This window comes from Somniosus microcephalus, chromosome 7 (genome assembly GCF_052327205.1).
Source record: "Somniosus microcephalus isolate GS21.2 chromosome 7, FLI_Smic_1.0, whole genome shotgun sequence".
Classification (NCBI taxonomy): Eukaryota; Metazoa; Chordata; class Chondrichthyes; order Squaliformes; family Somniosidae; genus Somniosus; species Somniosus microcephalus.
This window is the reverse complement of record NC_140993.1, coordinates 57,193,770-57,217,064: the sequence shown is the minus strand read 5'-3', so window position 1 is coordinate 57,217,064 and position 23,295 is coordinate 57,193,770. Positions and strand designations below refer to the sequence as shown.

At 46.4% G+C, this 23,295-nt stretch overlaps 1 protein-coding gene across 6 annotated transcripts in view; it reads left to right on the top strand.

The window, feature by feature from the left end:
* The first annotated feature begins 3,807 nt into the window (after positions 1–3,807).
* The window catches only part of phf20l1 (PHD finger protein 20 like 1), a 159,846-nt gene continuing 140,358 nt past the window's right edge, over positions 3,808–23,295 (top strand). For 3 of the 6 annotated variants that reach the window (XM_085992488.1, XM_085992487.1, XM_085992484.1), the window contains exons 1-2: positions 3,809–4,105; positions 7,509–7,598. The gene's annotated coding sequence lies outside the window, so the exon portion shown is untranslated. Of the gene's footprint in view, positions 4,328–7,508; positions 7,599–23,295 lie in introns of all 6 variants that reach the window. The other 3 variants (XM_085992486.1, XM_085992485.1, XM_085992489.1) reach the window with 3 other exon arrangements.

Below are 23,295 nucleotides of genomic sequence, written 5' to 3'. Positions count from 1 at the left end.
TGCCTTAGGTTGGACCTCAAATGAGGAGCAAGATGATTATCAGCAACAGCAGCAGCAACAGCCTGCTGTGGAGGGAACTGGGCAGCAGAGGGGTCGAGCTTGCAGGAGACACTACCTGTGTAACCAGTTGTACGGGCAGAGGCTCAGCGTCCTTGACCTCAAGAAGTGCTTCCAGAGACTCAGATAGTCACGTCAGGTGGTAGCAGACATCTGCAACCTCCTAGAAGAAGACCTACTGCTTGCTGGACCTGGTGGCCATGCTTACCAGTGGCTGTGAAAGTGACCACCCCCAACATTTTTGCCTCCGGATCCTTCCAGGGCGCTCCAGGAACTCCTAGTCAGCTACACATAAATGCATGCAGGTCACTGATGGATTGTTTGCCAGGGCAGGCAATTATGTCAACCTTGCCTGTGATGAAACTAGTCAGTATGAGTGGGCACTTGGGATTGCGTCTCTGGATGGCTTCCCACAGATGCAGGGCTGCATACCCGTGGCAATCCGCGCACCCCCAGATCAACCAGGAGTGTTTGTGAACCGCAAGGGATTCCATTCCCTGACCTCTTTGCACCTGCAAGCAGACTGAAGGGCTGGCTGCTAGGAGACAAAGGATACCTCCTTCCAACATGGCTGATGAGACCCGTGAGGAACCCTACCAATGAAGCCTAATCATATGACCACCAGATGTGTCATTGAGTAAGCGATCAGCATGCTCAAGATGTGCTTCAGGTGCCTGGACCGATCTGGAGGCACGATTCAATACTTGGCAGCAAGAGTCTCCAGAATAATTGTGGTGCGCTGCGCTCCGCACAACCTTGCGCAGTAGCAAGGACTGGCGCTGCAGGAAGCGCTGAGCACATATCGTCTGCAGACGAATTTAATGAAGAGGAGGAGGATGAGGCGGAGGAGCAAGATGGCGACCCCAACACAGCACCAGCCAATCACATTGATGCCCGGATTCTCTTACAGTTGTAAGGTTCAGTTAGTTACTACCACTGGACCGATGTAACAATCACATGCCACAGCCATTCTCCCCCCTGTCGAATCCCACTGACACAAAGCAGTCCTGTAACCAACCATCTATCTATTGCACATCCCCCCTCCCCCATTGGTCCCCAACAATTCATGTCTTCCCATTCATCAACAAGCAACTGAAAAGGCAACTTGCCAACTGGCAACCATGAATGGGCAACACGGGAAAGTGGTGCAAAGTAATAAATTTATGTGATTCTGCTAAACAATGGAAATTTAACAACATATCATTGTCTATGCGCATACCCTTGTACAACTACAAAGCTTTGTTCTTCCTTTTCCTACCACTCGTGTGGTGCAACCCCTATGGTTTCAGCAGAGGTAGAGGCATGCTGCTCAGATCCCTGATCTGACTGCTCAGATGCTCCTGGCCAACGGTGTTGGAGCCCGTGAGAGCCCCGCCAAAACCTGCTCCACCTGCATCTGTGCAGGGGCAGACTGGGACTGGGCCAGCGGGAGAGGAGGCAGGGTGTCAGGTACTGGCTGAGTGGGGGTGCGAGACAACCGGTGAGAAGTGGGAGTGCTTTGAGTGGAGTTCCCACTTCCATGTCCTCTTTCACCAGCATCCTTCTCATAGGCCAGCTGCACTTCACTGCTACCACATTGCTGGAGAGCATCTTGGAGCATATCAGTGACATGTTGTAAGGCCAAGGCATCTGTCATCCTATTTAAGGTGCCAGACATGTTGGCATCCAGATTCAGGGGCCATTGGTTCCTACACGTCACAATTCCTTATCCATTCCCAGGGTTTACTCTGAATCCCCACAGCCTTTACTTGTGGAACTTTGTCCTAGGACTGAAATGATTGGCCTCCAACAACCATCTTCCTTTGTAAGAAGTCACACAACACCAGGTTATAGTCCAACAGCTTTATTTGAAATCACAAGCTTTCGGAGCGCTGCTCCTTCTTCAGGTGAAGTGGAGAACTGCATAAAGACACAGCTTATATATAAGCTGTGTCTTTATGCATTTCTCCACTTCACTTGAAGAAGGAGCAGCGCTCCGAAAGCTTGTGATTTCAAATAAAGCTGTTGGACTATAACCTGGTGTTGTGTGACTTCTTACATTTGTCCACCCCAGTCCAACTCCGGCATCTCCACACCATCTTCCTTTGTGTCAAGTATAGCTCCAGCCATTGGAGAGTTTTCCCTCTGATTCCCATTTACTACCTTTTAGATGCCTCTTTTTGAGGAGGAAAAGCCCAAATTTCTCCACTTTCTCCTTGTAATTCAGACCTGCCACTTGGGATTAGTCTAGTAGCTGCTCTGCCCCCAGAATACTTCTCAAGGTGCAGACTGCCCAGAGTACTGTAGTTTGATCATGACCTCCTCTGACCTAAATTCTACTGTTTTGGCAATGCAGTTAAACATTCAGTTGGCTTTGTTGATTGCTGCTCCATTTTGGTTGGACGTTTTGAAGATCCAAACTTTGTTCTAGTGTTAGCAATTGGACTTTAAATAAGTAACACTAGGAGGAGGATTGGGCTTGGTTTGAGTGCCCAAAAAGCCTGCCGAAACCTCACATGATATGAATAATGGGCCACATGGGACAGGACTCTAAGCAAGGAGCTCAATATCTTTGGGAAAGGAAGGAAGATTGGGGCTACAGCTTTGGCCCCCTTCTCCTAAGTTTAAAAAAAATTCATTCACAGGATCTGGGCGTCGCTGGCAAGGTCAGCATTTATTGCCCATCCCTAAATGCTCTCGAGAAGGTGGTGGTGAGCCACCTTATAAAACTGGCTTACTAGGCCATTTCAGAGGGCAGTTAAGAGTCAACCACATTCGTGTGGGTCTGGAGTCACATATAGGCCAGATTGGGTAAGGACAGCAGGTTTCCTTCCCTAAAAGACATTAGTGAACCAGATGGGTTTCACATAAGAACATAAGAAATAGGAGGAGTAGGCCATTCGGCCCCTCAACTCTACACCGCCATTCAATAAGATCATGGCTGATCTGCTACCTCAACTCCACTTTCCTGCACTATCCACATATCCCTTGATTCCCTTAATATCCAAAAATCTATCGATCTCTGTCTTGAATATACTCAACGACTGAGCATCCACAGCCCTCTGGGGTAGAGAATTCCAAAGATTCACCACCCTCTGAGTGAAGAAATTTCTCCTCATCTCAGTCCTAAATGGCTGACTCCTTAATCTGAGACTGTGACCCCTGGTTCTAGACTCCCCAGCCAGGGGGAACATCCTCCCTGCATTTACCCTATCAAGCCCTGTAAGAATTTTGTATATTTCAATGAGATCACCTCTCATTCTTCCAAACTCTAGAAAATATAGGCCTAGTCTACTCAATCTGTCCTCATAGGACAATCCCCCCATCCCAGGAACCAGTCTGGTGAACCTTCATTGCACTCCCTCTATGGCAAGGATAGGTAAGACCAAAACTGTACACAATTCTCCAGGTGTGGTCTCACCAGGGCCCTATATGGCAATCATTACTGATACTAACTTTTTTTAAATTCCAGATTTAATTAATTACTGAATTTAAATTCCCCAGCCGCCATGGTGAGATTCCAACTCATATCTCCGGGATCATTAATCCAGGCCTAACTGGACATAACTAATGTACCACCCAAATGTTATTATCCTGCAAAAAAGTGAAAGATTCACAAAAAGACACTTCCCCAATCCCATTATCACAAAACAGGCCACGTCCCCAACAACTTCACTCCTGATCCTTCACCCTCTCTCTCTCAACCACTACCCCCCCTCCCCTCCCCTCAGCAGAACGTCTTGACGCACGGCGTACGCGCTGACGTCACGGGGAGCCCTCGGGGCTGGCGTGTGCGTGAGGGTTGACGTCGCGGTGTTTTGAAAGGAGGAAGAAGAGAGAGGAAAAAAAAGGAGTAGCGGCGGCAGCGAGGAGAGCAGCAGCAGGAGGAGGAGGAGGGGGGTTCCTGTGGGCGATTGATGGGCAGTAGAGGCCGCGCAGCCACCGCCAGGCCCGCTCCAAGCGCCAGCAAGCGAGTTCGAAGGAAGCGAGGGGTCGGCAGCGGTGCCCGAGCCTCGGTCCCCAGAGCTGTGTGAGCGGGAGAGGCCGAGCGGAATATGAGGGGGGGAAGGTAAGGCCTCAGCCTCAGCCTCAGCCACAGCCAGCCTGGCTCCAGAGTCACAGACGGAGAGGCTGAGTGGGAGCACCCTAAGGAGACGGGGCACTCAGCATCCCACAGGATTACTTACTCAAAATCATCATGCTCTACATATAACAACTGCATTCTAACAAAAAATAATATTTAATTTTTTTTATATATATATGGAAAAAGTACAACTACATACTTGAATTCGTAAGTGTTTCTTACAGAAAATTTACACCAGTTAAATAAGAGTGGAAAATATAAAAGGAAATCTTGTGCTAATATACATTAAAGAGGAAAGTACAGGACCATCTGGCTGGTCCCACAAATATAATTATACTAGAAACAAAATGATAAATATATGTTGAAAAATGCAAATATGTGTACAATTTTAAAATTGTATAGTCTGTGTTTAATAAACCATTATATAGTGTATATACTGACAAATATGCACTTGTATGGTAAAATATAAAAGGTGTACTGAAAAAGTATATTATGACAAAACTACTGCCAACAGAAAAAATTAATATACTAAAAATGGAAAAATACCATTTATATGTGTATATAACAACTGGTGTATATAGTGTAAAAAATAAAATGGAGTTATAGATATACTAGCAGATCTCCCATGCCATTGATCTCGGTAAGTCGGTGGATACACTGAGTTGGTGGATACACTGCTTTATGATGGGATGTGATCATATCTGAGCGGACTATGCGTGCAGTTGGACCCGAATGTAAGGGGGGAAAAAAATAATCACCCAGAAATTAATCTGCAACCAAATTATTTGGCCAGTGTTAAATGTGCAATTTGTTGCCTTTTTTATGTGTAAGATATTTGAGCCAGTCAGAATGGTTTTTGGCACATTGAGACTTTACAAGTGTGACCGACACTTTGGATGTTCGGCGCTTTGTGGTGGATAATTTTCCCATGCCCTAATGATGGCAGTTAGGCGCAAGACTTTATTAGTAATGCAGATGCACATACTCGGGGGCAGGCAATGTACGTACAGGTAACTGGAGAGAACTGTTTAAAAGGTTTTTAAGGACTCTATTCAGTGAGTCACTGGGCTGACTTTTTTAATGGCTGTAAATGGGTTAAGAAGTGAATTGCTTGTCTTGTTTTATTCATACTGACTGTTAGCACCTGTTGCTGAGAATAAAGGCAGGGTAAGGAGTGAGATGATGTGCGCTCTGAAGTTTGTTTTCCTGATGATGCAACTGCGCAACCATAGACTTCATAGCGTATCAAGAAGCATAGTGTTCCACAGATATCCATAGGCCTCCGATAATTTGATCAAGTAGCCATTTTTCATGTGGACAGTGGGTGTTGGAGAAAGAGGGGTGGGCAAGAGAAGTGGAAGCATCGCAGCCAGATCCAGTCCTGTTCTCACCCACGTCCAGTCGAAGTGCATGGAAACCAAAAGTATTGCAGCTACTGCAACTTCAGCAGACACCAACTAACTCACTCGACCAGAGATAGAACCTGGGATTTTCCCGCTCTGCAGAACATTGGGTGACTCATTTACATGATGTAGACAGCAAAGATTTTCATTAGAATTGCTGTCGTGAGGTTGAGGGGTTTATTTTAATAGCTGGGGGTAGGGAAGAGAAGTGGACAGTTTTCTGGATCCCTAGTGCATAACTGTCCTGCTGTGTGATGCTCTCTTAACCGTGCCACCGCCCCCATCATTTTCTTCTCTCCTGAAGGCAGTGGTTTGTGCTACAATATATTTCTACAGTTTCCAGCTGCCCTTTAGTACTTCAACTGATCATTCTTCATGTACAAGTCTGGGTAGTGACTGTTGTCAGGCTACTTAACCGTGGCAACATTGCAATTGAGCTCAATGTCCACATTTGAACAATTAATGTCGGTAAATGTGGGTGGTACATTTTGTTTCTAAGTAAAATAATAATTGTACGGGGGGGGGGGGAAACTGGGTGATGTGAAAGAACAGAGGGATTTGGGGTTCAAGTTCATGATATTAAAAGCAACATAACAACAATAACTTGTATTTACATAGCGCCTTTAACGTAGTAAAACGTCCCAAGACGCTGCAAGACACAAAATTTGACACCGAGCCACATAAGGATAAATTAGGGCAGGTGACCAAAAGCTTGATGAAAGAGGTAGGTTTTAAGGAGCGTCTTAAAGGAGGAAAGAGAGGTAGTGAGACGGAGAGGTTTAGGCAGGGAATTCCAGCGCTTGGGGCCTAGGCAACAGAAGGCACGACCACCAAAGGTTGAGCGATTTATAATCAGGGATGCTCAAGAGGGCAGAATTAGAGGAGCGCAGATATCTCGGCGGGGGGTGGTTGTGGGGCTGAAGGAGATTACAGCGATGGGAAGGGACGAGGCCATGAAGGGATTTGAAAACAAGGATGAGAATTTTGAAATCGAGGTGCTGCTTAACCGGGAGCCAATGTAGGTCAGTGAGCCCAGGGGTGATGGATGAACGGGACTTGGTGCGAGTTAGGACACGGGCAGCCGAGTTTTGGATGACCTCAAGTTTACATAGGGTGGAATGTGGGAGGCCAGCCAGGAGTGCGTTGGAATAATCGAGTCTAGAGGTAACAAAGGCATTGATGAGGGTTTCAGCAGCGGATGAGCTGAGGCAAGGGCGGAGACAGGGGATGTTACGGAGGTGGAAGTAGACTGTCTTTGTTATGCTGCGTATATGTGGTCGGAATCTCATTTCAGGGTCAAATATGACGCCAAGGTTGCGAACAGTGTGGTTCAGCCTCAGACAGATGTTGGGGCGAGGGATGGAGTCAGTGGCCAGGGAACAGCGTTTGTCGCGGGGACCGAAAACAATGGCTTCGGTCTTCCCAATATTTAATCTCGAGTGGATACGGTCATTAAAAAAAAGGCTGGGTTTTATGGTAAAAAGTATAGAATATAAAAATTGAGATGTAATGACAAATCTGTATAAAATCTTAGTAAGACTACAGTTGGAGTACTGTGTGCAGCTTTGCGCTCCACACTGTAGGAAGATTGTTGAGGCAATAGAGAGGGTACAGCACAGATTTTTGAAGATGCTGTCTGGTATTAGCAAATACAAATAAAGGGTTGTAAAATTGGGCTGTTTTTGTTAGAGGAGATTAAGGGGTGATTTGGTCGAGGTGTTTAAAATCATTAAGGGATGGGGCAGAGTAGATGGCAACAGACTGTTTCCACTGATTGAGGGGTCCAGAATGAAGGGACACAAAGAAATAGGGTGTGCACGGTTCAGGTACATTAAATTATAATTGTTACACTGCTGCAAGTTGTTACTGTCAGTGGAAAAGTACAAATATTTGTAAATTGCTGCTTCCACATTTGATTGTAATAATTATGGAATAATGTCCTACAGCAATTAAACTTGTTAATTTATAAACATTTTCTTTTGTAGGGATGTCTTTCGATGTAACCAACTCTCGCTGCTGCATTGATGTATGATGGGAAAAAAAATGTTCAATAGGAAATGAAGATAGAGGTACTGGTGAGTATGGTGGCCACCTTAACAGCAGTTCAGAGGGCACAGGAATTATTGGTGTGATTGTATTTGTTCTCCTCTGCCTTGTGACGCTCTACAATTGGCGTTCCTAAGTTTGTTTGTTCTTTGTGTATGTCTGATGCATGCAGTTGTTCGGTTTCACTTCGGCAGTGTTTTGCTCTTGCTCTGGCTGTGTCTCGTACATTCTTGATTTCTTTCTCCACTTTTACCCTTTCCTGTCTTGCTGCACGGGTTGTAAGGGCCCGCTTGCCTTTTCTTTCTATTGGAAGCAGTGGAAGATACTGGGCTATGGGGGCATCTTCAAGAATCTGTGCTGTACCCTCTCTATTGCCTGAACAATCTTCCTTCAGTGTGGAGCTCAAAGCTGCACACAGCACTCCAACTGCAGTCTTACTAAGATTTTATATAGATTTTCCATTACATCTCAATTTTTATATTCTATACTTCTTACTATAAAACCCAGCTTTTTTTAATGACCCTATCTACTTGAGATGCTACTTTTAATATCATGAACATGGCAGTCAGTTTTAGATTGCTTTTGCAAATAGTCACTACAGACACAATGGGCTGAATGGCTGCCTTCTGTGCTGCAAAAAAGTGTTACTTTTCTTTCCCTTTTGCATAATTGTTGGCTTGGAATTTGCTACAATGGCAATATTGGCGCCGAACGCCGTAAGTTAGACCGTTGTGCTTCCCGATCCTTCAATGGCAAACTTATGCCACAATTTGAACGAAAAAATTATTAGAATGTGCCGCAGTGAGCTTAACAACAGATCAGGAGTGGCGCGGCCAATGAATAGTTATTTCACTTTGGCTTGTAGATTTCTGTAGGATTTTCAACCTAATTTATTAGTTTATATCCGGCAGGAAATTACTAAAGGTATAAACAGGAATAAATACTGGCATAAAAACAAAGATTATTAGGAAAATAAGTTCTTCTGTAACTCTCACTGTATCACAAGGCTATGGCTGGGAGTTGTGAATTTTAAGAGTACTGGAATTTACCAATGATTGATGTGAGAGAGAGATTTCAGAAGTAATTCAGAAAGCAATCACCCCAAGAGGCAATTTCACTTTCAAGGATTTCCCTAGTTTTTTTGATTACAGTATCAAACACTGAGAAATACGGATAAATAACATTTGCATTACATTAAACGCTCAAAAATGTGGGCTCTGATTTGATCAATCTGATCAAGAAAATTTAGAATTCTGAAAGCAACTGTATTATAATGCTCAGAAACAATGTTACAAGATTGTAGGTTCAAGTCCCACTCCAGGGATTTGAGCACAAAATCTAGGTTGACACTCCAGCACAGCACTGAGGGAGTGCTGCACTGTCGGAACAACAACAACTTACATTTACATAGCGCCTTGAACATAGGAACAGGAGTAGGCCATTTAGCCCCTCGAGCCTGTTCCGCCATTCAATGAACTCATGGCTGATCTGAGACCTAACTCCATATACCCACCTTTGGCCCATATCCCTTGATACTTTTGGTTAACAAAAATCTATCGATTTAACGTTTAAAATTAACAATTGATCTAGCGTCAATTGCTGTTTGCGGAGGAGCGTTCCAAACTTCTACCCCGATTTGTGTGTAGAAGTGTTTCCTAATTTCACTCCTGAAAGGTCTGGCTCTAATTTTTAGACTATGCCCCCTAGTCCTAGACTCCCCAACCAGCGGAAATAGTTTCTCTCTATCGACCCTATCTGTTCCCCTTAATAACTTGAAAACTTCGATCAAATCACCCCTTAACCTTCTAAAATCCAGGGACTACAACCCTAGTTTGTGTATTCTCTCCCTGTAATTTAACCCCAGGAGTCCTGGTGTCATTCTGGTAAACCTACGCTGCGCTCTCTCCAAGGTCAATACAGGGATATCATTCCTGAAGTGTGGTGCCCAAAAATATATCATTCCTAAGGTGTGGTGCCCAGAACTGCTCATAGAACTCCATGTGTGGTCTAACCAAACTTTGTATAGCTGTAGCATAACTTCTACCCCCTTCTATTCTAGTCCTCTAGATATAAAGGCCAGCATTCCATTAGCCTTTTTGATTATTGTCTGTACCTGTTCATGACATTTTAATGATCTATGTACCTGGACCTCCATTGTTTTTAGCTTTTCACCATTTAGAAAGTACCCTGTTCTATCCAGAAAGGGCAGGGGAGTGGGACTAGCTGAAGTGCTCTTACAGAGAGCCGGCACAGGCTTGACGGACTGAATGGCCTCCTTCTGTGCTGTAACCAGTCTATGACCACCTTCCGACTAGGCACTTTGCAGCCTTCTGGACTCAATATCGAGTTCAACAATTTCAGATCATAACCTTGGCCCCTATTACTTTTTTACTTATTTTTTCCACCCCTTTGTTTTGGGTCCTCCTTTCCCCCCCCCCCCCCCCCCCCCTCCTCCTTTCCTTTTGTTTCTCTCTCTCACCTGGCAGCTGTCTCTTACCTGCCAGTACACTTCACACCTAATCTCAGCTGCCTTTTGTCTCCACGGGCCTATTACCATCTCGTCTGGCTTCGAATACCTTTTATTGTCTCTTTTGTTCGATCGCAGCCTTGCCTTCGATCTATTTTCTTTTCTTTCCAGTTTTGAAGAAGGGTTTCGACCCGAAACGTCAACTCAAATTTCTCTCCACGGATGTTGCCTGACCTGCTGAGTTTTTCCAGCATTTTCTGTTGTTATTTCGGATTTCCAGCATCTGCAGTATTTTGCTATCGTTTTATGATTCTATCCTTTTAGGTTCAAAGTGGATGACCTCATATTTGCCTATATTGAAATCCTTTGCCACAGTTTTGCCCATTCACTTAATCTATCAATATCTCTTTGTAAATTTTTGCCTTCATCTACACTGCTTACAATGCCGCCTATCTTTGTGTCATCAGCAAATTTGGATATGTAGCTTTCTATCCCATCATCTAAGTCGTTAATAAATACGGTGAATAGTTGAGGCCCTAGCACAGATCCCAGCGTCACAGACCACTAATCACATCCTGCCCATTATCCCTATTCTCTGTCCCTGCCACTCAGCCAATTTCCTAACTAGGTCAATAATTTGCCTTCAATTCCGTGGGCTTCAACCTTCATTAACAGTCTCGTATGAGGGACTTTATCGAATGCCTTCTGGAAGTCCATATAAATAACATCCATCGACATCCCCCTGTCAACTACTTTGAATTTTTTGAATAGGTGATTAATCAGGTTAGTCAGACCTACCTTTTACAAATCCAACGTAAAAAAACATCCCAAGGCACTTCACAGGAGCGTCATCAAAGAACAAAATTTGATACATAGCTGTATAAGGAGATGCTAAGGCAGATAACCAAAAGCTTGGTCAAAGAGGTAGATATTAAGGAGCATCTTAAAGGAGGAAAGAAAAGTAGAGAGGCAGAGAGATTTAGGGAGGGAGTTCCAGAGCTTAGCACCTAGGCAGCTGAAGGCAAGGCCGCCAGTGGTGGAGCAAGTAAAATCGGGGATGTTCAAGAGGCCGGAATTGTCTGAGTGCGGAGATCTCGGGGGGGGGGGGGGATTATAGGGCTGGAGGAGATTAGAAATAGAGAGCGGTGAGGCCATGGAAGGATTTGAAAACAAGAATGAAAATTTTAAAATCGAGGCATTGCTTAACTGGGAGCCAGTGTAGGTAAGCGAGCACAGGGGAGATGGGTGAGCAGAACTTGGTGCGAGATAGGACACGGGCGGCAGAGTTTTGGATGACCAAGTTTATGGAGGGTAGAACGAGGGAGGCCGACCAGGAGTGTGTTGGAATAGTCAAGTCTAGAGGTAACAAAGGCATGGATGAGGATTTTGGAAGCAGATAAGCTGAGGCAAGGGCGGAGACGGGTGCCGTTATGGAGGTGGTAATGGGCGGTCTTAATGCTGGAACGATATGAGGTAGGAAGCTGAACTCATCAAATATGACACCAAGGCTGCGAACAGACTTGGTCAGCCTCAGACAGTTACGAGGGAGAGGGATCAAATCGGTGGCAAGGGAACGGAATTTTTCGGCGTGAACTAAAGACAATGGCTTCGGTGTTCCCGATATTTAATTGGAGAAAATTTCTGCTGATCCGTGTTGGGTGTCGGACAAGCAGTCTGACAGTATAGACACTGGAGGGCTCGAGAGGTGGAGCTGGTTATCATCAGTGTACATGTGAAAACTCACGCTGTGTCGCCGGATGGTGTCACCGAGGGGCAGCATGTAGATGAGGAATAGGAAGGGACCAAGGATAGACCCTTGGGGGACACCAGAGATAACGGAGTGGGAAGAGAAGCCATTGCAGGTGATTCAGTGGCTACGGCTGGAAAGATAGGAATGGAACCAGGCGAGTGCAGTCCCATCCAGCTGGACGGCGGCCGAGAATGGTTAGTTTACCTTTGTCGCAGTCAATTAGGATGTCATTTGTGACCTTGCAAGAGGCGTTTTGATAAAGTGGCGAGGGCGGAAACCTAATTGGAGGGATTCAAACGAGTTTCAGGAAAGGTGGGCATAGATTTATTTGGGAGGCAACAACACGTTCAAGGTCTTTGGAGAGGAAAAGGATGTTGGAGAAGAGGGGTGATAATTTACAAGGATGGAGGGGTCAAGGATTGTTTTTTTTTTTGAGGAGGGGTGATGACAGCAGATTTGAAGGAGAGCGGGACAATACCTGAGGAGAGAGAACTGTTAACAATATCAGATAAAATTGGAGCTAGGAAGGGAATTTGAGTGGTCAGCAGTTTAGTAGGAATAGGGTCGAGAGAGCAGGAGGCCGGTCTCATTGACAAGATGAGCTTTGAAAGGGCATCAGGGGACATGGGAGAGAAACTAGAGAAATATGCAAATTCAGAGTGGGGGGGTGGGGGAAACTGAGAGGAAGTTTGGTCCATTGGGCTAGGGGAAGGGAGGGAAGTAGCAGAGGCAGTTGAATGGATGTTCTCAATCTTTTTAACAAAGTTGTCCTTGAGCTCCTCGTATTTATTGTTGGGGGTGAGGGAGGAGGAGGCAGGGGACGGTGGTTTGAGAAGACAGTTAGTGGTGGAGAAGAGAAGCCTTAGTCTTTCCCAGTCAGCTGTCTGGTCCCCTGTATCCGCGCTCAGTTTCCTGAGCCGCCACCACCTTCCCAGTGGAATGTGTCCCCTACAGCTAAGTTTACCCTCTGTTACCCTAACCCGGGAGGTGGTAACCCCTATTCACGGGCATGAGATGGACGCTTCACCATAGGTGAACATATAGAAACATACATAGAAGATAGGAGCAGGAATAGGCCATTCGGCCCCTCGAGCCTGCTCTGCCATTCAATACGATAATGGCTGGTCATCCAAATTCAGTACCCGGTCCCTGCTTTCTCCCCATACCCCTTGATCCCTTTAGCCTTAAGAAATATATCCAACTCCTTCTTGAATATATTTAATGTATTGGCCTCTACTGCCTTCTGTGGTAGAGAATTCCACAGGTTCAGCACTCTCTGGGTGAAGAAATTCCTCCTCATTTCTGTCCTAAATGGCCTACCCCTTATCCTTAGACTGTGACCCCTGGTTCTGGACTCCCCGACCATCGGGAACATCCTTCCTGCATCTAGTCTGTCCAGTCCGTCAGAATTTTATAAGTTTCAATGAGATCCCCTCTCATTCTTCTAAACTCCAGCGAGTACAAGCCCAATCGTCCCAATCTCTCCTCATACGTCATTCCTGCCATCCCAGGATTCGGCCTGGTGAATCTTCGCTGAACTCCTTCCATGGCAAGAACATCCTTCCTCAGATAAGGCGACCAAAACTGCACACAATACTCAAGATGCGGTCTCACTAAGGCCCTGTACAACTGCAACAAGACATCCTTGTTCCTGTACTCAAACCCTCTCGCTACGAAGGCCAACATACCATTTGCCTTCTTAACTGCCTGCTGCACCTGCATGCTTACCTTCAGCGACTGGTGCACAAGGACACCCAGGTCTCGTTGCACTTACCCTTTTCCCAATCTATTGCCATTCAGATAATAATCTGCCTTCCTGTTTTTGCCACCAAAGTGGATAACCTCACATTTATCCATGTTATATTGCATCTGCCATGCTTCTGCCCAATCATCCAACCTGTCCAAATCATCCTGTAGTTTCTCGGCATCCTCCTCACAGCACACACGCCCACCCAGCTTTGTGTCGTCTGCAAATTTGGAGATATTACATCTAGTTCCCTTGTCTAGATCATTAATATATATTGTGAATAGCTGGGGTCCAAGGACCGATCTCTGCGGCACCCCACTAGTCACTGCCTGCCATTTGGAAAAAGACCCGTTTAATCCAACTCTTTGCTTTCTGTCTGCCAACCAGTTCTCTATCCAAGTCAATACCTTGCCCCCAATCCCATGTGCCTTAACTTTACACGCTAATCTCTTATGCGGGACCTTATCGAAAGCCTTCTGAAAGTCCAAATACACCACATCCACTGGTTCTCCCTTATCTATTTTACTAGTTACATCCTCAAAAAATTCAAGTCGATTAGTCAAGCACGATTTACCTTTTGTAAATCCATGTTGACTTTGTCCGATCCTGTCACTGTTTTCCAAGTGCTCTGCTATTACATCTTTTATAATGGACTCTAGCATTTTCCCCACTACCGATGTCAGGCTTACTGGTCTGTAATTCCCTGTTTTCTCTCTCCCACCTTTTTTTGAATAGTGGGGTAACATTAGCTACCCTCCAATCCATGGGTACTGTTTCAGATTCTATCGAATGTTGGAACATGATCAGCAATGCATCTGCTATTTCTAGGGTCACTTCCTTAAGTACCCTAGGATGTAGATTATCAGGCCCTGGGGATTTATTGGCCATCAATCCCATCAGTCTCCCCAGCACCATTTCCCTACAAATACTGATTTCTTTCAGTTCCTCCCTTTCATCAGACCCTATGTTCCCCGACATCTCTGGGAGGTTATTTGTGTCCTCCTTTGTGAAGACAGAACCAAAATATGTATTTAATTGGTCTGCCATTTCTTTGTTCCCTATTATAAATTCCCCTGATTCTGACTGCGAGGGACCTACGCTTGACTTCACCAATCTTTTTCTCTTCACATATCTATAAAAGCTTTTACAGTCAGTCTTTATGTTCCCTGAAAGCTTACTCTCATATTCTATTTTCCCTTTCTTAATGAATCCCTTTGTCCTCCTTTTGTTGAATCCTAAACTGCCCCCAATCCTCAGGTTTACTGCTTTTTCTGGCCAATTTATATGTCCTCTCCTTGGATCTTATGCTATCCCTAATTTCCCTTGTTTGCCACAGTTGAGTCACCTTTTTTGTTATGCCAAACTGGGATGAACAAATTCTGTAGTTCATCCATGCGGTCTTTGAATGTTTGCCATTGCCTTTCCACCGTCAACCCTTTGAGTGACATTCCCCAATCAATCCTACCCAACTCGCGCCTCACACCATCGTAGTTTCCTTTATTTAAATTCAGGACCCTAGTCTCTGAGTCAACTACTTCATTCTCCATCTTAATGAAGAATTTGATCATATTATGATCGCTCCGACCCAAGGGGCCTCGTACAACAAGATTGCTAATTAGTCCTTTCTCGTTACATAATACCCAGTCTAAGATGGCCTGATCTCTGGTTGGTTCCTCGACATATGGTTGGAATACCGGGTGGAATTCGACCCCAGCCATCCAGGCCATCTTCCCTCGTGGAGATAGACGCTCGCCCCATCCTTCGAGCCACCTCTGTGGTCACGGTCGGTCCGTCTCCGCCGGTGCAGCCAAAGATAACCGATTCCTCGGTGTCGCCCCTGTGACTCGTGCTGCCTTCAATCATGATGATCAGGACTACCATGGCTGACTTCATCTTGTTCTTGGGCGTTCCCTGAAAACACACAGAATGCAACATGATGCCTCACCTTTCCAGACGCAGCTACACACGATTAAAATCCAAACTATACAGACAAGCTAAGGCAACAGACAGGAGAGAAAGATGTTATGTACAGCGTCACCCGTCTCCGGGTGGCCACACTAGGTCTCCTCGACCCTGGGCCTCTTACGACTCCAGCTTCCTTTGTTCACTGGTAAGAAGGTGTCCACGGCACCTCGGTCATGGGATCCTGGCACTCCTTCTCACTCCTGCCCCCACAGGCAGAACAACTGGTCCCTCTGTGGGCTCCTCACAGTCCCAGATTAGGGGCTGGAAACCCACACCTGTAGCGCAGCTCACCACTCCCTGCTGTTTCATCCTCTTATCAGCTCTTTCTCCAGGGTTGAAAAGCTTGCACTGATTGATATGGAACCACTTAGTGCGTCAGGGCATTTTGACCGCATATACCAGCGGACTTGCCCTATCCACGATACTGTACGGTCCCATGTATAGCGGCTCCCTACCCTGGCGAAGTTTCTAACCATTACTTGATCTTCGACCTTCCACTCGTGGTGCCTCTAAGGCTCAAGCAATAAACAAATTCTATGATGTTGCTTCCCCATGTTACTGGCAGTCTGCCAATGGATCTGTCTGAGATGCTCAAGCAAATTCTTAACAAACCTGTCCCGGTTCACCTCTCTCAACTGACCTTCTGTGAGAACTGGGGCCAGTACATAGCTGGGCGTTCTCATGACCCTGCCAGTCACGAGCTCATGTGGGGAATACCCTGTGCTTCTAGACGGGCTGGCTCGGACCCCCATCAGAACTAACGGCAAGACCTTCGCCCATTTTCTAGGCGAGCCTCCCGTTTCCTTCTGTTACCTTTCCTTGATGGTCCTATTCATCCACTCCACAATCCCCGATGACTGCGGGTTGTGTGCGACGTGCCATTTACCCACTACACCTAGCATCTTCAGAGTCGCCTGCATGACTGCCCCTGTGAAGTGACTCCCCTGATCGGACTCCACATACTGCGGTAGCCCCCACCTAGAGAACACTTTTCTCTCACTAGAATTCTTGCCATGCTCCTCCCCCTCGTTGGAGAACAAAAGCAGGTCGTCCACGTACTGCACAAGCCGCTGCGGTCTGCTGAACACTTTTAAACAGTTGGCCATACATTGGTGGAAAGAAGAAGGACTGTTGTGAAACCCTTGGGGAAGGCTGACCCTTGAAAGTGAATGCGAACTTATACTGGTCCTCCTTTTTGAGAGGGATAGACCAGAATCCGATCGAAATGTCCAGCACAGTGAATGTTTTCGCGGATGCTGGGATACTCCCGATCAGGTCGGCTACGGCTGCGACGGTGGGGGCACAGGCTGGGATGTTCTTGTTAAGAACCCGATAGTCCACAGTGGCTCTCCACGAATTGTCCGGTTTCCTAACCGGCCAAATCGGAGAGTTCACATGGGTCGCTATGGGTCTCAACACACCTTGCACAACCAGTGATCCCACTGCTGTCTCTAAATCTACCTCTGCCTTTCTGGGGAAGTTGTACTGTTTCTGTGGTTGGGCCATGGGGTCTCCTTCTACTCTGACCTCCACCCCTATTACCTCCCACAGTCGTGCTTGTGTGTAGCGAATGCCGCGAGGTTGGCTCGCACATCCACTATGTACTCCGCCAGGGTAGAAGTGACCTAAAGTTCAAGATCATAACTACCCTTGGGCTTCATTGTACACACGGTTCCCTTGCCTTGCTTCCCTGGTATAACTACCACCTCCTTCTCCTTTCCCGTGCATACTGCCCCCCAAAGACAGTGATTCCGGAAATCCACCAATATCTTGTGGGCCAGTATGAAGTCTGCCCCCAAAATGCCTATTCCCTCCCGCTCCCACCACATCAGGACACATTTCCACTCCGTATGGAGTGTGCCCAGATCGATGGCTAGCGGGATGGAGAAAGACCCAGCCTGTTCATTCCCGGTGAACCCTACTAAGTTATATGGGACCCCGCTCGATAGAGGTGATGTGGTCGGGTTATCCGCATAGACAATAGTGCTTGAAGCTCCAGTGTCCAGCAGATAGGTCCCTTGCACCACCTTCACCCCCCATCTTCATGCATGGTCTCTTCCAAGCATCATAACTTAGTGGGCGCAGGTAAACGGGCTGAGAAGCCCCTAGTCATGGGTCAGTATTGTTCAGGGCGGATGGGAGTATGCTGCCGCGCCCACCCCACCCTGCCCTGCCGGAAAGACTGCGCGGAGAGCAGCCACTAATACCGTGAACGGATCAGTGCTGCTTCCTGCCACAGCTGCGGCTTTTTGCACTGGCGTTGGAGGATCCCCTTTCCCGCTCCTTTTGTCAGAGACTGGGCAGTCTTTCCTCCAGTGCCCTTTACTCCCGCACCTATAACAACCCTGCTTCTTCTCTGAGCTACCCCCTTCCTGGCGCCACTCTCTTCTAACGTTGCCTCCACTAGGCTTTAACTCGTGTACTCTGCCCTTTGGTTTGTCATCCTCACCCCTACCATTCTTAAAAGAGAGAGTTAACTGCCAGATCTTGCACTCTTCTGTGGTCTGAGGATCCCTGGAATCGAACCACCCCTCTGCTTTGGCCTTGATCCTGGGCAGGCTGTTCGCCACCAGGATCCTCAGCCAATGAGCCCTAGGCTCCCCCTGCAGCTGCGCCCGGTCTGGCACCCCCGCAAAGCCTGCGGTGCCTCCCCAGCTGACTGCAGTCCTTTCCACTCGGGAGAAGGGACTTCCATCATTGAGGCCCATAGCCTCTAGGATGTCATCCTTTATCCCCTCTAACGTACCCTGCCCCCTCTTGCTACCCGCTGAGAGCGACTGGTACAACCTACTATCCAGGGAAAATAAAAGTAATTTGGCTGTCTCAGCTTCGTTACAATTATTGATCCCCCCCCCCCCCCCCCCCCCACCTGCTCCACATCCGTAAAATGGACAGATGGGTCCCCTTTGCTGGTCAGGTTAGAGACCATTGCCTGCAGCTGGGGGATCGTATATGGGACCACGAAGTCACCCTGCAGTGCTCCTTGTTCTTGACCGTCTGCGGGCGCACCGTATTTCCGCTGCCGGACAGGGCACATGGGTCCTGGTCCTGGCACTTCGGGCGGTGGTTGAGCATTCTCCTCTGCCTCACAGTCCTCATTATCTCCCTCCCTCCTGCTCTTCCTCATCTACCTGGGCCACTCCTGGAGCTACCAAGCAGACCATCACTTTGGCCTTAGATTGAGCATCGGTCAAATTCTGGATCTGCTCCTAGCAAGGACCATGATTACCCTTATCAAACCCTCCAGTGCTGGCGACTCCGTATGCCACCTGAATATCCTTCAACTGCTCTCCCAGCACCTTTACCTCGCTCGACAAGCGAGCGTTCTCCCTGACCACCCTCTCATTCCACTTTGCCTCAGTTACCTGGCATTGCAGGAACTCCTTATGGTTACGGAAGGTTTCGTCCTGGCTTATTCTTCCCTGCTTCTCATCCCTTAGCTCCGTGCATAACCTGCTCCCTACTACAGCCCTTGCGTCTGACTGTGCCTCGGACACCATGAGCTCTGCCTCTAACTTAGCCACCTGCTTATCTAGCAGTTGGACTTGTCTTTGTCGACAGATGAGCCATATCGCCTTTTCAATGCTGCGCCTATGCTCCTTGCCTTGCGTCCACCGGACGCTCAGCACGCAACAAGCCTAGCACCCACTTCTTGGTGACGTTAACCTTCTTAAACACATATGAAGAAATCCTTTCCTCCATTTGGGATCTTTTGCCAGAAGCGCTGTCCATGACTGATTTACGCTCCTTTAGCCCAGGTCCTGCCGCTGGTCGCCAAGAGATGCAAGCGGTTTTTGATCCTAGCCCAATTGCTAGATGGTTGGTTCGAATCGCCCCTGCCGTATGAAAGTTCTATACCCGGGAATTATTATTCAGAGTGTAAATGGAATAAGTCACGGACAGGAATGCTTCAGTGAAAAATCAAACTTATATTTATTTGGTCTAACATACCCTGGCTAAAACATGCACTACTAAACAAAATCACTGTCTCTGTGGAGAATAAGATCCAGGTTACAAACAACATACATACAGTACACAACTGGGGACTATAACAAGCAGTAATTCCCTTGTTGCCATGATGGACTCTAATTCCACCCCTACCAATGAATTACCCAGTCGTGTAAACCCCTTCGCCTGGCTGAACCAAACGAAGCTTCCACCCTGGAATAGCCCAAAAACTTCACTTCTGAGAGCCCTTACAGCTCACCCAGCTCGCTTGGGATACTCGAGACTATGCTTACCCCCACACACGGTCAGTTTCGATCGCTCCGCTCGGCGGCTTCTCTGGCACTTCTTGTTAGGTCGATCCTGTTGGAGCGGGAGCGCGAGAGAGAGAAAGAATGGTGGAAAAGGATCTATCTTTATAGGAGTCTGGTTACCCCTGTCTTTCCCGCCAGTCTTTAAAATCCTTTTGTTTCTAAGCACTCCGGTGCTTAATCAGTGATGGGTCATCATCGGACCCATGAGTATTCCGTGATTGGATTAATGGCCCTAAGTCTGGGACATATCTTTGGTCTTTGTGTTGGGAAAAACTGGCTCCTCTTCGGTTGGCAGAGGCTAGTGGGTTCATTGTTCTGCTTCTCTTCTGAGATGGAGGTGAGAAGTGCTTTTGCATATTAGAGTGGCTTTTTAATAAGTTCAATTTCAATGGACCCCCCCCTTCCTTTTTCCAGGACTGTCGGGCGAACCCATACATTCTGGATGACTGACAGTTCTTTTGTCACAGCCAACTGCCATGCGTTCTCTGGAGTTTTAACAAACCAGTCCCCCACGCATCTGCACAGGGCGATCCCACCACAGGGAAAACACCCTCAGCCCATAAAGTCCACAAAAATATTCTCGACTGAGCCCATTCTTCAAACAGAGACTTTGCGATCTCTTCAAGTCCCTTGGACTTAAAGGAGCGGAGATAAGGGGTATACTGGGGGAACGACTAGCGTGAGAGAGTGTAATGGTTTTAGTGGGGACAAGGGCATCAAAGGTGTTGGAGAGGGTCTGATTTAGCAAATCAGTAGCTGCAGAAATGTCATGAAGAATTGGAGACCAAAGGCTATAGGTAGTTGGGAATTAGAAAGTGCAGTGGTAAAGGACTTGAGGGAGAGTTTTTCCAGGGGCGGACACAAAGAAGTGGGATTGGGAGGAGAAAGGGGAATATGGGTAGAGAGTGATATAAGGAAGAGCAGGAGAGTTGTCCCCCATGTACTGGCCAGTATTCAATATTTATCCCTCAACCAACATCCCTAAAACAGCTTATCTGGCCTTATCACATTGCTGCTTGTGGGAGCTGTGTGCAGATTAGCTGTTGTTTCCTACATTACATCAGTGACTACACTTCAAAAGTACTTAATTGACTGTAAAGCACTTTGGGACATCCTGAGGTTGTGAAAGGTGCTATAGCTATTTAAGATTCAGGAACCGTTCTTTTAGATTGGAAAATTGCACATTTCACTCCACTATTTAAGAATGGGAGAGAGAAACCAGGGAATTAAAGACCAGTTAGCCTAACATCTGTTGTCAGGAAATTGCTAGAGTCTATAATTAAGGATAGGGTAACTGAACACCTCAAATTTTCGGTTGATTAGAGAGAGCCAGCATGGATTTGTGAAAGGTAGGTCATACCTGACAAACCTGATTGAATTTTTTGTGGAGGTGACTAAAGTAGTGGACAGAGGAATGTCTATGGATATTACTTATATGGACTTCCAAAAGGCATTTGATAAGACTTAACTAATGCCCATGGAATTGAGGGCAAATTATTGACTTGGTTAGGAAATTGGCTGAGTGGCAGGGGACAGGCAGTAGGGATAATGGGTAAGAACTCAAATTGGCAGGATGTGACTGGTGGTGTCCTGCAGGGATCTGTGTTGGGGCCTCAAATATTCACAGTATTTATTAACAACTTGGATGATGGCATAGAAAGTCATCTATCCAAATTTGCCGATGACACAAAGATAGATGGCAGTGTAGATGAAAGCATAAATTTACAAAGTGATATTAACAGATTAAGAGAATGGGCAAAACTGGCAAATGGATTTCAATGTAGGCAAATGTGAGGTCATCCACTTTGGACCTAAAGGATAGAACAGGGTACTTTCCAAATGGTGAAAGGTTAAAAATAGTGGAGGTCCAAAGAGGCTTGGGGATCCAGGTACATAGAACATTAAAATGTCACTTTTTTAAATGTTCTTTCATGGGATGTGGGCGTCGCTGGCAAGGCCAGCATTTATTGCCCATCCCTAATTGCCCTTGAGAAGGTGGTGCTGAACCGCTGCTGTCTGTGCTCGGGAGGGAGTTCCAGGATTTTGACCCAGCGACGATAAAGGAATGGCGATATACTTCCAAGTCAGGATGGTGTGTGACTTGGAGGGGAACTTGGAGGTGGTGGTGTCATGAACAGGTACAGAAAATAATCAAAAAGGCTAATGGAATGCTGGCCTTTATATCTACAGGACTAGAATACAAGGGGGTCGAAGTAATGCTGCAGCTATACAAAGCCCTGGTTAGACCACACCCGGAGTACTGTGAGCAGTTCTGGGCACCACACCTTAAGAGGGTTATATTGGCCTTGGAGCGAGCGCAGCGTAGGTTTACCAGAATGATACCCAGACTTCAAGGGTTAAATTACGAGGAGAGATTACACAAACTAGGGTTGTATTCCCTAGAATTTAGAAGGTTAAGGGGTGATCTGATCGAAATTCTCAAGATATTAAGGGGAACAGATAGGGTAGCTAGGGAGAAACTATTTCCGCTGGTTGGGGCTTCTAGGGGGCATAGTCTAAAAATTAGAGCCAGACATAGTTACATAGTACTTACAGCACAGAAACAGGCCATTCGGCCTAACTGGTCTATGCTGGTGTTTATGCTCCGCGCGAGCCTCTCCCACCCTTCTTCATCTAACCCCTTCAGCATTTCCTTCTATTCCTTTCTCCTTTTCTCCTTCATGTGTTTATCTAGCCTCCCCTTAAATGTATCTATGCTATTCACCTCAACTACTCCACATGGTAGTGAGTTCCACATTCTAACCACACTCTGGGTAAAGACGTGTCTCCTGAATTCCCTATTGGATTTATTAGTCACTATCTTATATTTATGACCCCTAGTCTACCCCGCAAGTGGAAACATCTTCTCTGCATCTATCCTATCCCAACCCTTTCATAATCTTAAAGACCTCTAACAGGTCACCCCTCAGTCTTCTCTTTTCTATAGAAAAGAGCCCCAGCATGTTCAATTTTTCCTGATGGGTATAACCTCTCAGTTCTGGCATCATTCTAGTAAATCTTTTTTGCACCTTCTCCAGTCTCTCCCTCTCTTCATAATATGGAGACCAGAACTGTTCACAGTACTCCAAACGTGGCCTAACCAAGGATCTATACAATTTTAACATAACTTCTCTGCTTTTCAGTTCTATCCCTCTTTTTTAATGGCATTAACCTGTATCGCTACTTTTAGTGATTTATGCATCTGTAGCCCCAGATCCCCCTGCTCCTCTGCCCCATTTAAACTCTTATTTTCCAAGGATTCTTCCTACCAAAATATACCACCTCACACTTGGCTATATTGAAGTTCGCTTGCCAATTATATGCACATTCTACAAGTTTATTAATGCCTTCCTGTATTTTGTCACAGTTTCCCTCTATATTAACTATACCTCCCAATTTGGTATTGTCCGCAAATTTTAAAATTGTACTTCCGATTCTCGAGTCCAAATCGTTTATGTAAATGTGAACAATAGTGGTACCAGCACCAATCCTTGTGGAACACCACTTCCCACCTTTTGCCAGTCTAAGTAGCTACCTT